Source organism: Ranitomeya imitator, chromosome 2 (assembly GCF_032444005.1).
Source record: "Ranitomeya imitator isolate aRanImi1 chromosome 2, aRanImi1.pri, whole genome shotgun sequence".
NCBI lineage: Eukaryota > Metazoa > Chordata > Amphibia > Anura > Dendrobatidae > Ranitomeya > Ranitomeya imitator.
Genome location: NC_091283.1, coordinates 823,797,805 through 823,810,533, shown reverse-complemented (window position 1 = coordinate 823,810,533; position 12,729 = coordinate 823,797,805). Strand labels below are relative to the sequence as shown.

The 12,729-nt window shown below is 46.7% G+C and overlaps 1 protein-coding gene across 1 annotated transcript in view; it reads right to left on the bottom strand.

Annotated features, from left to right (window-relative positions):
- HPSE2 (heparanase 2 (inactive)) overlaps positions 1-12,729 on the bottom strand; it is a 306,115-nt gene that overhangs the window by 292,225 nt on the left and 1,161 nt on the right. The window lies entirely within an intron of this gene.

The window sequence follows — 12,729 nt, the reverse complement described above, 5'->3', positions numbered from 1 at the left end:
AATAAGAGAAGTGAGGTGCTATAACTAACCACAGATATTTACTATGCCCAGGCAACGCCGGGCTCTTCAGCTAGTGTCTATATATATTAGATAGCTTTAGTAAATCAGCCCCATTGTATTTGCAATGACCGTTAAATTACATTTATCAGCTACATATGTGAAAAAGATAGATGGATAGATAGATGGATGGATGGATAGATGGATAGATAGACAGATAGATAGATATCAAATTCTTGTATAATTTTTGGAAATTCACTGGACCTGGTGAATTTGAACAATATGGGTTTTAAATTAATGTAAATAGCGAAAAGTGACCGCATTTATTTTGCACAATGCAGAAGATTGCATCAGCCAGGGAAAGCTCACATGACCTCAGGCACCACCAAGCGAGCTTACCAATAATGCCTTGCAGCCATCACATCACATCCAGTCATGGCCAAAAATATTGGCACCTTTGAAATTGTTCCAGAAAATAAAGTATTTCTCCCAGAACATTATTATTGCAATTACACACATTTTGTTATACACATGTTTATTTCCTTTGCGTGCATTGGAGCAACACAAAAAAAAAACAGAAAAAGACAAATTGGGTAAAATTTCGCACAAAACCCCCCAAAAATGGGCCAGAAATAAATGCTGGAATCTTTCCAAAATTATGGGTAAACAAGCATGCTTTCAAGCATGTGATGCTCATTCAAACTTACCTGTCGCAAGTAACAGGTGAAGGCAATATGAAAATCACACTTGAAATCAGGGAAAAGTTGACTCAATCTTTGCATTGTATGTCTGTGTGTGTCACAGTAAGCATGAAGAACAGAAAGAGGAGAAGAGAACTGTCTGAATACTTGAGAACCAAAATTGTTGAAAAATATCAACAATCTCAAGGTTACAAGTCCATCTCCAGAGATCTTGATGTTCCTTTTTCATGACACTGTAGGTAATGTCCCTGGACGTGGATGGCAGAGAAAAATTGATGAAAGGTTGCAACACAGGATAGTCTGGATTTTGGATAAGCAGCCCCAATCAAGTTCCAAAGAAAATCAAGCTGTTCTGCAAACTCAGAGTGCATCAGTGTCAGCACGAACTATCCATTGACAGTTAAATGAAATGAAACGCTTTGGCAGGAGACCCAGAAGGCCCCCACTGCTTACACACACCTTTAAAGAAGCAGGATACCCCAGCACCACGGCAGGAGGAGCCCTTAAAGGGACCAGACCTCACTTCGTCCACTATCGATAACACAGTTTGAGAAAGACCCGGAATAGGGTCAAAACGTTACTCCGTTTTCTTATCCTGCTCTGTGTGTATATATACTTATGTTTCAACACATGTTAATAAATACATCACCCTTTGTAAGATATAACCTGAGAGAGTGCGGCTGTTTTTTTGCTTATTGGACTACTTTGGGTTTTTCCCAAGTACAGCCTGCACCACCTAGGTGGCTGAGTGCGCTCCATTTTTTTGAAAAAATAACTGCTTAGAGACATAAAAAACTAGACTGCAGTTTCCCAAAATACACGAGAGTAAGCCAAAATCTTTCTGGGAAAACGTCTTGTGGACAAATGGGACCAAGACAGAGCTTTTTGGTAAAGCACATCATTCTACTGTTTACAGAAAATGGAATGATGCCTATAAACAAAAGAACACAGTACCTAAAGTCAAATATGGTGGGGATGCTTTGCAGTTGTTTTGCTTTCTCTGGCACTGGTTGCTTGACTGTGTGCAAGGCATCATGACATCTGAAGATTACCAAAGAATTTTGCGTCGCAATGTAGTGTCCAGTGTCAGAAAGCTGGGTTTGTGTCCTAGGTCACGGGTCTTCCAGCAGGACAATGACCCCAAACATACTTCAAGAATCACCCAGAAATGGATGGAAACAAAGCGCTGGGGAGTTCTGAAGTGGCAGCAATGAGTTGGAGAGATCTTAAAATTGCTGTTGGGAGAAGAAACCTTCAAATATGAGAGACCTGAATCAGTGTGCAAAAAATGAGCGGTCCAAAATTCTATTAGAGAGGTGTAAGAAACTTGTTCATGGTTATAGTAAGCGATTGATTGCAGTTATTTATTTCACAGTGTGCGCAGCTGAGGGTGCTAACAATTTTGTCCAGTCCATTTTTGGGGGTTTTGTGTGAACTTATGCCCAATTTGCCTTTTTTTGATGTTTTTTGTGTTGTTCCAAAACACACAAATGAAATAAACATCCAAATTGCAATAATTTTTCCTGGAGAAATACTTCACTTTCTGGAACAATTTAAAGGATGCCAACACTTTTGGCCATGATTATAGTATAGCACATCACATAGTATAGCACAGCCTATCACATAAATAAAAGCCGAGGCAAAGAGCAACAATTTTGGGGTAACGTTTTTTTTAGTGGGAGGATGTCACAGCTCGCAACTTAGCAATAGAGATAGGGAGAAAAAGCCGAAGAACTCTGAATAAACTGTAAAGATAGCAGTAAAGAACAGTTACCAACGGGTTACCCACAGCCATATATGTGGAGGTCACTTTGACAATATAATGGCTGCATTTTTTTTTAAGGAGCTCGTAAGAGGTTGAATACAGTCCTATGAGACCAGAGAGCGTTACCCTCATCTTTTCTGGAAAATCAGAGAACATGTGATTTGCGGAGAATTCATTTTTTGGGTCAAATTTGCTGGCGAATTTAAATTTCAAAAAGATTTGGAGGTAATAATAATATTCATAGAGAGCAACAGAGAAAAGCTCAAGCGGTTTTTGGGGTTTTGGCTATTTAGCTTTTGAGATTTGCCCAGCCCTGACTGTAACAAACAATATTTTGTAAGTGCAGGATGTCAGATTAGAAGCCCATTAGCTGCATAATCGGGATATTAATGTGTACAACAAACAGTTCTCATCCATGCCACAAATACTGGCATTGACGTTAGCGTCACACATGGTGCCAGGTCTTTTCTGATTGCTCGCTACATGAGAACAGAAGTGGAGAAGTACATGGCATGTGGAGTTACCATCTGATACTATATGTCCCCATATTTAAATAGAAAAGAATGTATCCCAGTATGTACACAAACAATCCTTTCTGTATCGGTCATTCTTGTGCAACGATTTGGCTGAGCATCTGCATTTTTCGAGAATACTTCCTTAGCGGATATGTTCCATTATTTATGGTTGAATGCTGAGGAATAGATTATCCTTCTTAATCTTGGTTTACAAACACAGATTTTTTTTTTTTTTGATCCATCAGACCGATCTTACAGATGATGAAATTGGTCTGTGATGGCCATATACACCCACGGATATTTTCTTAGGATGAATCCAATTCTCACCTTCCTCATTCGTTATGATTAACCTATTCTACCGATAACGCTGGGATCTTTCAGATGCTGTTGACATTATCTCATTACTGTAGTCTGATTATCAGACAAATTATTAAGTGCGGGAGATACATTTTGTGAGACCGATTTCGATTAGATCAATAACCATTTACACGCTCCAGTTGATTGATATTAGTCTGATCATTCAAGATATCTGTACATCTAAGGGAATCAAATTGAAACAAGTGTATAATTCCAGACCACAGATTCTTTAAAATAAGAAAAGTATATATATATATATATATATATATATACATCATAATATATAATGTGTAACTAATTGGGAATGGCCTATACACAGAAAGGTGAGTGGCAAACCACTCGTTCATGGATAGTAACAACAATCCAAACAAAACCAAGGACCCAGGATAAACAATAATTAAGAAAATACTCAAATATGAGGACAACAGGGAAGTATAAAAAAGGCATCATTTTTTATACTTCCCTGTTGTCCTCATATTTGAGTATTTTCTTAATTATTGTTTATCCTGGGTCCTTGGTTTTGTTTGGATTGTTGTTACTATGTAAGGGAATCACACTGGCTCGTCTGGTTTTCTAACAATATGTGTATGGACTATGATGATTTTCCATGTACCATCCAATACTTTTTGGCAGCCAGAAAAGTTTGTAGTAGTTGCTCAAGGATGACATAAAACCAGTTTGTATCATCTTGCTAATCATTTAAAATGGGTCTATAGGAAAATCCCATTAATTTCTACAGAACTCAAGAGAAGGAAAGTGGAAAGGAGGCGCTTCGTCATCAATTTCTGCCTTTTAGATGGGATCTCTTCTTTTTTTTTTTTTTTAACCAAAATCATATTAGAAAAGTTATTTTAAAAATGCCGATGTAAATGCAGAGGGTTGAAAATTTCCGATCATTTAAAGGGAAAAAAAAAAGATCACCCAGTGATTTAATAGTAAGAATGTGTGCATGTCTGCATCAATCTGATGTAACATAAATAAATGGGATCTATTAACGAATGTAATATATATTTATGTATCCTGCTAACATTCACATACACTGGATATTATGTGGCTCATATCTCTATCTGTTTATCTTTCTAATTTCTATCTCTGTAAATCTATTTATCTCTCTAGCCAACATTATCAATATAGCTATCTAATAATAATAATAATCTTTATTTTTATATAGCGCTAACATATTCCGCAGCGCTTTAAAGTTTGCACACATTATCATCGCTGTCCCCGTTGGGGCTCACAATCTAAATTCCCTATCAGTATGTCTATCTAATATCTATATTCTGTGTATATATTTCATATCTATCATACATCTTTCATCTATCTAACATATAACTATATCATATCAATCTATTTATCTTTTAATAAAAGAAGCTATAGAAGCTCTAGGTGATGAGGCTGCAAAGCCTCCCTGACATCAACCAAACCATCCAGATAAGTAAAGCAACTAGAGGCAGCACAATCAAAATTAGTGTACAAAGTGATTTTTAATGGCCCATTGTGGCGACATTTCGAAACGTGAACCTTTGTCAAGTTGCTTTTCTTATCTATTTATCTACCTATCTTGCATTAGCACACATACACATCCCAATTTGTCGTGACTTTGTCACAGCAAACAACTTTATCAGAAAATGTATATATGTATCAAATGTCTATCACCTGTTTATTTCTCTATCAAAATAATATGGCATTCACATATGGTCAATAAAGAAACTCAGCACTGTTTGTATCACTTATTTTGAATGCCTGTTTTAAGATTTATAATCTATGTATCTATCTTTTTAGCTATCTTTCTATCTTGCATGAACATACATAAATACCAATTTTGTGTAATTTTCACTGTTAGGCTATGTTCACATGTTGCGTTTTTGCTGCATTTTTTAAATCCAAATTTTAAGCTGAGTTTCAGAGTACCGGGAAAGTCTATGAGATTTCAGAACTGTCATGTACACACCTTGGTTTTATTTTCCTGTCTGATTTGGAAAACTGCGGCGTTTTTTAAAACTGCAGCATGTCACTTCTCTCAGCATATTTTCAGCCATATGACACAATGAGTAAGTGCAAAAACACAGCAAAAAATGCAGATATCAAGTTTTGCTGTATTTTTTGGTGCAAAAACCTTAAGGAAGTTGCATCATGATTTTTTTGGGGGGTGCTAAACATAAAAACGAAGCGAATACAGAGCAAAACCTTCTTTTTGGAGCAGTTTTTTGAGCAAGTTTTGCCTGCAGACAAAAAAAAATGCAGCAAAAACGCAACGTGTGAACATAGACTATATCCGTTTATGAGAAGAGTTATATGTGTAATATCTATATACTGTTTATGTGTCTATTATCCATCTATCTGTTATCTATCTATCTATCTATCTATCTATCTATTATCTATCTATTATCTATCATCTATCTGTTATCTATCTATCTATCATCTATCTATTATCTATCTATTATCTATCAATTATCTATCTATCATTGATCTATTATATATCTGTCTATGTGTCAATCTATTATCTATCTATCATCTATCTATTATTAATAATATATCTATCTATGATCTATCTATTATCTATTATCTATCTATCATCTATCTATTACACTGGGGAACACAATTTTTTAAGAGTTAGGTCAGACAACTGTTCTTAATTAATTTTTGGATGCTGAATCCAGAAATGATCTCAGTTTTTCTCTATCACGTCAAGTTTTTGAACTATAGGATTTTTGTTTTCTCAAAACTATGTAAACTACTGTACCTAAAAAGTGTTTTTTTAATTAAATAGTACAAATATGAACAAAAAATGAAATATATAAGAAATAGGCATGACAAAGTTGTGACTATTCTTACAAGTTGCCACGTAGCTCTATATGAGTCGAATTGTAATCAGATAACAAGTCTTATTACAGATATCAGTGCAATTGTGCTTCTCTGGCAGGTAAGTTGTGTAGGAAAAACTTGACGTGCTAGAAAAAAACTGACTACATTTTTGGAATCAGCATGCCAATTTTAGTATAAATCAGCTCAAAAACCTAACTCAACAGAAAATGTTTTTCAAATTGTTCCCCTGTGTTATCTATCTGTCTATGATCTATTATCTATCTATCTATCTATCTATCTATCTATCTATCTATCTATCTATCTATCTATTTAACTATCCAACCATTTATCCATCAATGTAGCTATATATCTACCTATCTATCCATCTTTGCATCTTTCTAGATAGAAAAAACTAACAGCACACTTGTAACACTGGAATTGAGGGTGCAAGGCCTCCCAAGCAAAATATCCAAGTTTGCAAAATATATAAAAAGGAAAAAAGCAGGCAGCACTCCACTAGTACCAAAATAAAGTGGACTTCAATCAGCCCATGTGTTGTGGCATCTTTGTATCTCTCTATTATCTATCTATCTATTCTCTATCTATCTATCTATCTATCTATCTATCTATCTATCTATCTATCTATCTATTATCTATCTATCTATCATCTATTTATCTATCTATATCTATCCATCTTTCTATCTATCTCCCTCTCTCTCATATATATCTGCCTATATGTTAATCCCAGTTTCATGACTTACGTTACATTATGACTTTCTTAGAATAAAACATTAAATTCTTATGTTGCAATTTTACCTGAATACATTACGAAAAAAACAAACCCAGAAGTGAATGAAATAAGACAGCATATAATAAAATAACTATAAATCAGACATCCCCTCACACTCAGTCGATTGTATCTAACATGTGAGTGAACATTCCCCTTTGCAGGCACAGCCCAGTCATTCATGTGTGATCTGCAGCAAGTCATGGATCAAATTAAGTGAAGAATTCTGCTGATGGCTGTGCAGCCGTGTGCAGGTCCAGTAATGGCTCACATCGCCCATTCTGCTGCCTGTATGATTTTATATACCAGAGGAACTGTAATGATCAAAGTGGCTTTAAACTGCTTTTACAGTTCACATGTTTTGTGCAGTTGCCTCAGAAACAGCAGTGGAGAGAGGGAGATTTTGGCTTCTACTATTTATTTGTGGAGCCAGAGAAGAGCCAGGATCTGAGGGTTCTGAGGGCTGAGCAGTCAGAGGCTCCCAGGCTCTGTAAGGCTACGTTCACATTTGCGTTGTGCGCCGCTGCGTCGGTGACGCAACGCACAATGCAAATAAAAACGCACCAAAACGTACACAAAAACGCTGCGTTTTGCAACGCATGCGTCCTTTTTAGCCGAAATTTGGACGCAAAAAAAATGCAACTTGTTGCGGATTCTGCGCCCAACGCTTGCGGCAAAAAAAACGCATGCATCACACAACGCAGCACAACGCATGTCCATGCAACCCCCATGTTAAATATAGGGGAACATGACGCATGCGTCGCCGCAGCGTTTCCCGACGCTGCGTCGGGAAACGCTAATGTGAACGTTACCTATCCACTGCACCAGGCATCTGTGCGGCTCTGTTACCACTGCACCAGGCGTCTGTGCGGTTCTGTAACCACTGCACCAGGCGTCTGTGCGGCTCTGTTACCACTGCACCAGGCGTCTGTGCGGCTCTGTTACCACTGCACCAGGCGTCTGTGCGGCTCTGTAACCACTGCACCAGGCGTCTGTGCGGCTCTGTAACCACTGCACCAGGCGTCTGTGCGGCTCTGTTACCACTGCACCAGGCGTCTGTGCGGCTCTGTAACCACTGCACCAGGCGTCTGTGCGGCTCTGTTACCACTGCACCAGGCGTCTGTGCGGCTCTGTAACCACTGCACCAGGCGTCTGTGCGGCTCTGTTACCACTGCACCAGGCGTCTGTGCGGCTCTGTAACCACTGCACCAGGCGTCTGTGCGGCTCTGTAACCACTGCACCAGGCGTCTGTGCGGCTCTGTAACCACTGCACCAGGCGTCTGTGCGGCTCTGTAACCACTGCACCAGGCGTCTGTGCGGCTCTGTTACCACTGCACCAGGCGTCTGTGCGGCTCTGTAACCACTGCACCAGGCGTCTGTGCGGCTCTGTAACCACTGCACCAGGCGTCTGTGCGGCTCTGTAACCACTGCACCAGGCGTCTGTGCGGCTCTGTAACCACTGCACCAGGCGTCTGTGCGGCTCTGTTACCACTGCACCAGGCGTCTGTGCGGCTCTGTAACCACTGCACCAGGCGTCTGTGCGGCTCTGTAACCACTGCACCAGGCGTCTCTGCGGCTCTGTTACCACTGCACCAGGCGTCTGTGTGGCTCTGTAACCACTGCACCAGGCGTCTGTGCGGCTCTGTAACCACTGCACCAGGCGTCTGTGCGGCTCTGTTACCACTGCACCAGGCGTCTGTGCGGCTCTGTTACCACTGCACCAGGCGTCTGTGCGGCTCTGTAACCACTGCACCAGGCGTCTGTGCGGCTCTGTAACCACTGCACCAGGCGTCTGTGCGGCTCTGTAACCACTGCACCAGGCGTCTGTGCGGCTCTGTAACCACTGCACCAGGCGTCTGCGCGGCTCTGTAACCACTGCACCAGGCGTCTGCGCGGCTCTGTAACCACTGCACGAGGCGTCTGCGCGGCTCTGTAACCACTGCACCAGGCGTCTGTGCGGCTCTGTAACCACTGCACCAGGCGTCTGTGCGGCTCTGTAACCACTGCACCAGGCGTCTGTGCGGCTCTGTAACCACTGCACCAGGCGTCTGTGCGGCTCTGTAACCACTGCACCAGGCGTCTGTGCGGCTCTGTAACCACTGCACCAGGCGTCTGTGCGGCTCTGTAACCACTGCACCAGGCGTCTGCGCGGCTCTGTTACCACTGCACCAGGCGTCTCTGCGGCTCTGTAACCACTGCACCAGGCGTCTGTGCGGCTCTGTTACCACTGCACCAGGCGTCTGTGCGGCTCTGTTACCACTGCACCAGGCGTCTGTGCGGCTCTGTAACCACTGCACCAGGCGTCTGTGCGGCTCTGTTACCACTGCACCAGGCGTCTGTGCGGCTCTGTAACCACTGCACCAGGCGTCTGTGCGGCTCTGTTACCACTGCACCAGGCGTCTCTGCGGCTCTGTAACCACTGCACCAGGCGTCTGTGCGGCTCTGTAACCACTGCACCAGGCGTCTGTGCGGCTCTGTTACCACTGCACCAGGCGTCTGTGCGGCTCTGTTACCACTGCACCAGGCGTCTGCGCGGCTCTGTAACCACTGCACCAGGCGTCTGTGCGGCTCTGTAACCACTGCACCAGGCGTCTGCGCGGCTCTGTAACCACTGCACCAGGCGTCTGTGCGGCTCTGTAACCACTGCACCAGGTGTCTGTGCGGCTCTGTAACCACTGCACCAGGCGTCTGTGCGGCTCTGTAACCACTGCACCAGGCGTCTGTGCAGCTCTGTAACCACTGCACCAGGCGTCTGTGCGGCTCTGTTACCACTGCACCAGGCGTCTGTGCGGCTCTGTTACCACTGCACCAGGCGTCTGTGCGGCTCTGTAACCACTGCACCAGGCGTCTGTGCGGCTCTGTTACCACTGCACCAGGCGTCTGTGCGGCTCTGTAACCACTGCACCAGGCGTCTGTGCGGCTCTGTTACCACTGCACCAGGCGTCTCTGCGGCTCTGTAACCACTGCACCAGGCGTCTGTGCGGCTCTGTAACCACTGCACCAGGCGTCTGCGCGGCTCTGTTACCACTGCACCAGGCGTCTCTGCGGCTCTGTAACCACTGCACCAGGCGTCTGTGCGGCTCTGTTACCACTGCACCAGGCGTCTGTGCGGCTCTGTTACCACTGCACCAGGCGTCTGTGCGGCTCTGTAACCACTGCACCAGGCGTCTGTGCGGCTCTGTTACCACTGCACCAGGCGTCTGTGCGGCTCTGTAACCACTGCACCAGGCGTCTGTGCGGCTCTGTTACCACTGCACCAGGCGTCTCTGCGGCTCTGTAACCACTGCACCAGGCGTCTGTGCGGCTCTGTAACCACTGCACCAGGCGTCTGCGCGGCTCTGTTACCACTGCACCAGGCGTCTCTGCGGCTCTGTAACCACTGCACCAGGCGTCTCTGCGGCTCTGTAACCACTGCACCAGGCGTCTGCGCGGCTCTGTTACCACTGCACCAGGCGTCTGCGCGGCTCTGTAACCACTGCACCAGGCGTCTGTGCGGCTCTGTAACCACTGCACCAGGCGTCTGTGCGGCTCTGTTACCACTGCACCAGGCGTCTGTGCGGCTCTGTTACCACTGCACCAGGCGTCTCTGCGGCTCTGTAACCACTGCACCAGGCGTCTCTGCGGCTCTGTAACCACTGCACCAGGCGTCTGCGCGGCTCTGTTACCACTGCACCAGGCGTCTGTGCGGCTCTGTAACCACTGCACCAGGCGTCTGTGCGGCTCTGTAACCACTGCACCAGGCGTCTGTGCGGCTCTGTTACCACTGCACCAGGCGTCTGTGCGGCTCTGTAACCACTGCACCAGGCGTCTGTGCGGCTCTGTTACCACTGCACCAGGCGTCTGTGCGGCTCTGTAACCACTGCACCAGGCGTCTGTGCGGCTCTGTTACCACTGCACCAGGCGTCTGTGCGGCTCTGTAACCACTGCACCAGGCGTCTGTGCGGCTCTGTTACCACTGCACCAGGCGTCTCTGCGGCTTTGTAACCACTGCACCAGGCGTCTGTGCGGCTCTGTTACCACTGCACCAGGCGTCTCTGCGGCTCTGTAACCACTGCACCAGGCGTCTGTGCGGCTCTGTTACCACTGCACCAGGCGTCTCTGCGGCTTTGTAACCACTGCACCAGGCGTCTGTGCGGCTCTGTTACCACTGCACCAGGCGTCTCTGCGGCTCTGTAACCACTGCACCAGGCGTCTGCGCGGCTCTGTTACCACTGCACCAGGCGTCTGTGCGGCTCTGTTACCACTGCACCAGGCGTCTGTGCGGCTCTGTAACCACTGCACCAGGCGTCTGTGCGGCTCTGTTACCACTGCACCAGGCGTCTCTGCGGCTCTGTAACCACTGCACCAGGCGTCTGCGCGGCTCTGTTACCACTGCACCAGGCGTCTCTGCGGCTCTGTAACCACTGCACCAGGCGTCTGTGCGGCTCTGTTACCACTGCACCAGGCGTCTGTGCGGCTCTGTTACCACTGCACCAGGCGTCTGTGCGGCTCTGTAACCACTGCACCAGGCGTCTGTGCGGCTCTGTAACCACTGCACCAGGCGTCTGCGCGGCTCTGTAACCACTGCACCAGGCGTCTCTGCGGCTCTGTTACCACTGCACCAGGCGTCTGTGCGGCTCTGTAACCACTGCACCAGGCGTCTGTGCGGCTCTGTTACCACTGCACCAGGCGTCTGTGCGGCTCTGTAACCACTGCACCAGGCGTCTGTGCGGCTCTGTTACCACTGCACCAGGCGTCTGTGCGGCTCTGTTACCACTGCACCAGGCGTCTCTGCGGCTCTGTAACCACTGCACCAGGCGTCTGTGCGGCTCTGTTACCACTGCACCAGGCGTCTGTGCGGCTCTGTTACCACTGCACCAGGCGTCTGTGCGGCTCTGTAACCACTGCACCAGGCGTCTGTGCGGCTCTGTAACCACTGCACCAGGCGTCTGTGCGGCTCTGTAACCACTGCACCAGGCGTCTCTGCGGCTCTGTTACCACTGCACCAGGCGTCTGTGCGGCTCTGTAACCACTGCACCAGGCGTCTGTGCGGCTCTGTTACCACTGCACCAGGCGTCTCTGCGGCTCTGTAACCACTGCACCAGGCGTCTGTGCGGCTCTGTTACCACTGCACCAGGCGTCTGTGCGGCTCTGTTACCACTGCACCAGGCGTCTGTGCGGCTCTGTAACCACTGCACCAGGCGTCTGTGCGGCTCTGTAACCACTGCACCAGGCGTCTGCGCGGCTCTGTAACCACTGCACCAGGCGTCTCTGCGGCTCTGTTACCACTGCACCAGGCGTCTGTGCGGCTCTGTAACCACTGCACCAGGCGTCTGTGCGGCTCTGTTACCACTGCACCAGGCGTCTGTGCGGCTCTGTAACCACTGCACCAGGCGTCTGTGCGGCTCTGTTACCACTGCACCAGGCGTCTGTGCGGCTCTGTTACCACTGCACCAGGCGTCTCTGCGGCTCTGTAACCACTGCACCAGGCGTCTGTGCGGCTCTGTTACCACTGCACCAGGCGTCTGTGCGGCTCTGTTACCACTGCACCAGGCGTCTGTGCGGCTCTGTAACCACTGCACCAGGCGTCTGTGCGGCTCTGTAACCACTGCACCAGGCGTCTGTGCGGCTCTGTAACCACTGCACCAGGCGTCTCTGCGGCTCTGTTACCACTGCACCAGGCGTCTGTGCGGCTCTGTAACCACTGCACCAGGCGTCTGTGCGGCTCTGTTACCACTGCACCAGGCGTCTGTGCGGCTCTGTAACCACTGCACCAGGCGTCTGTGCGGCTCTGTAACCACTGCACCAGGCGTCTGCGCGGCT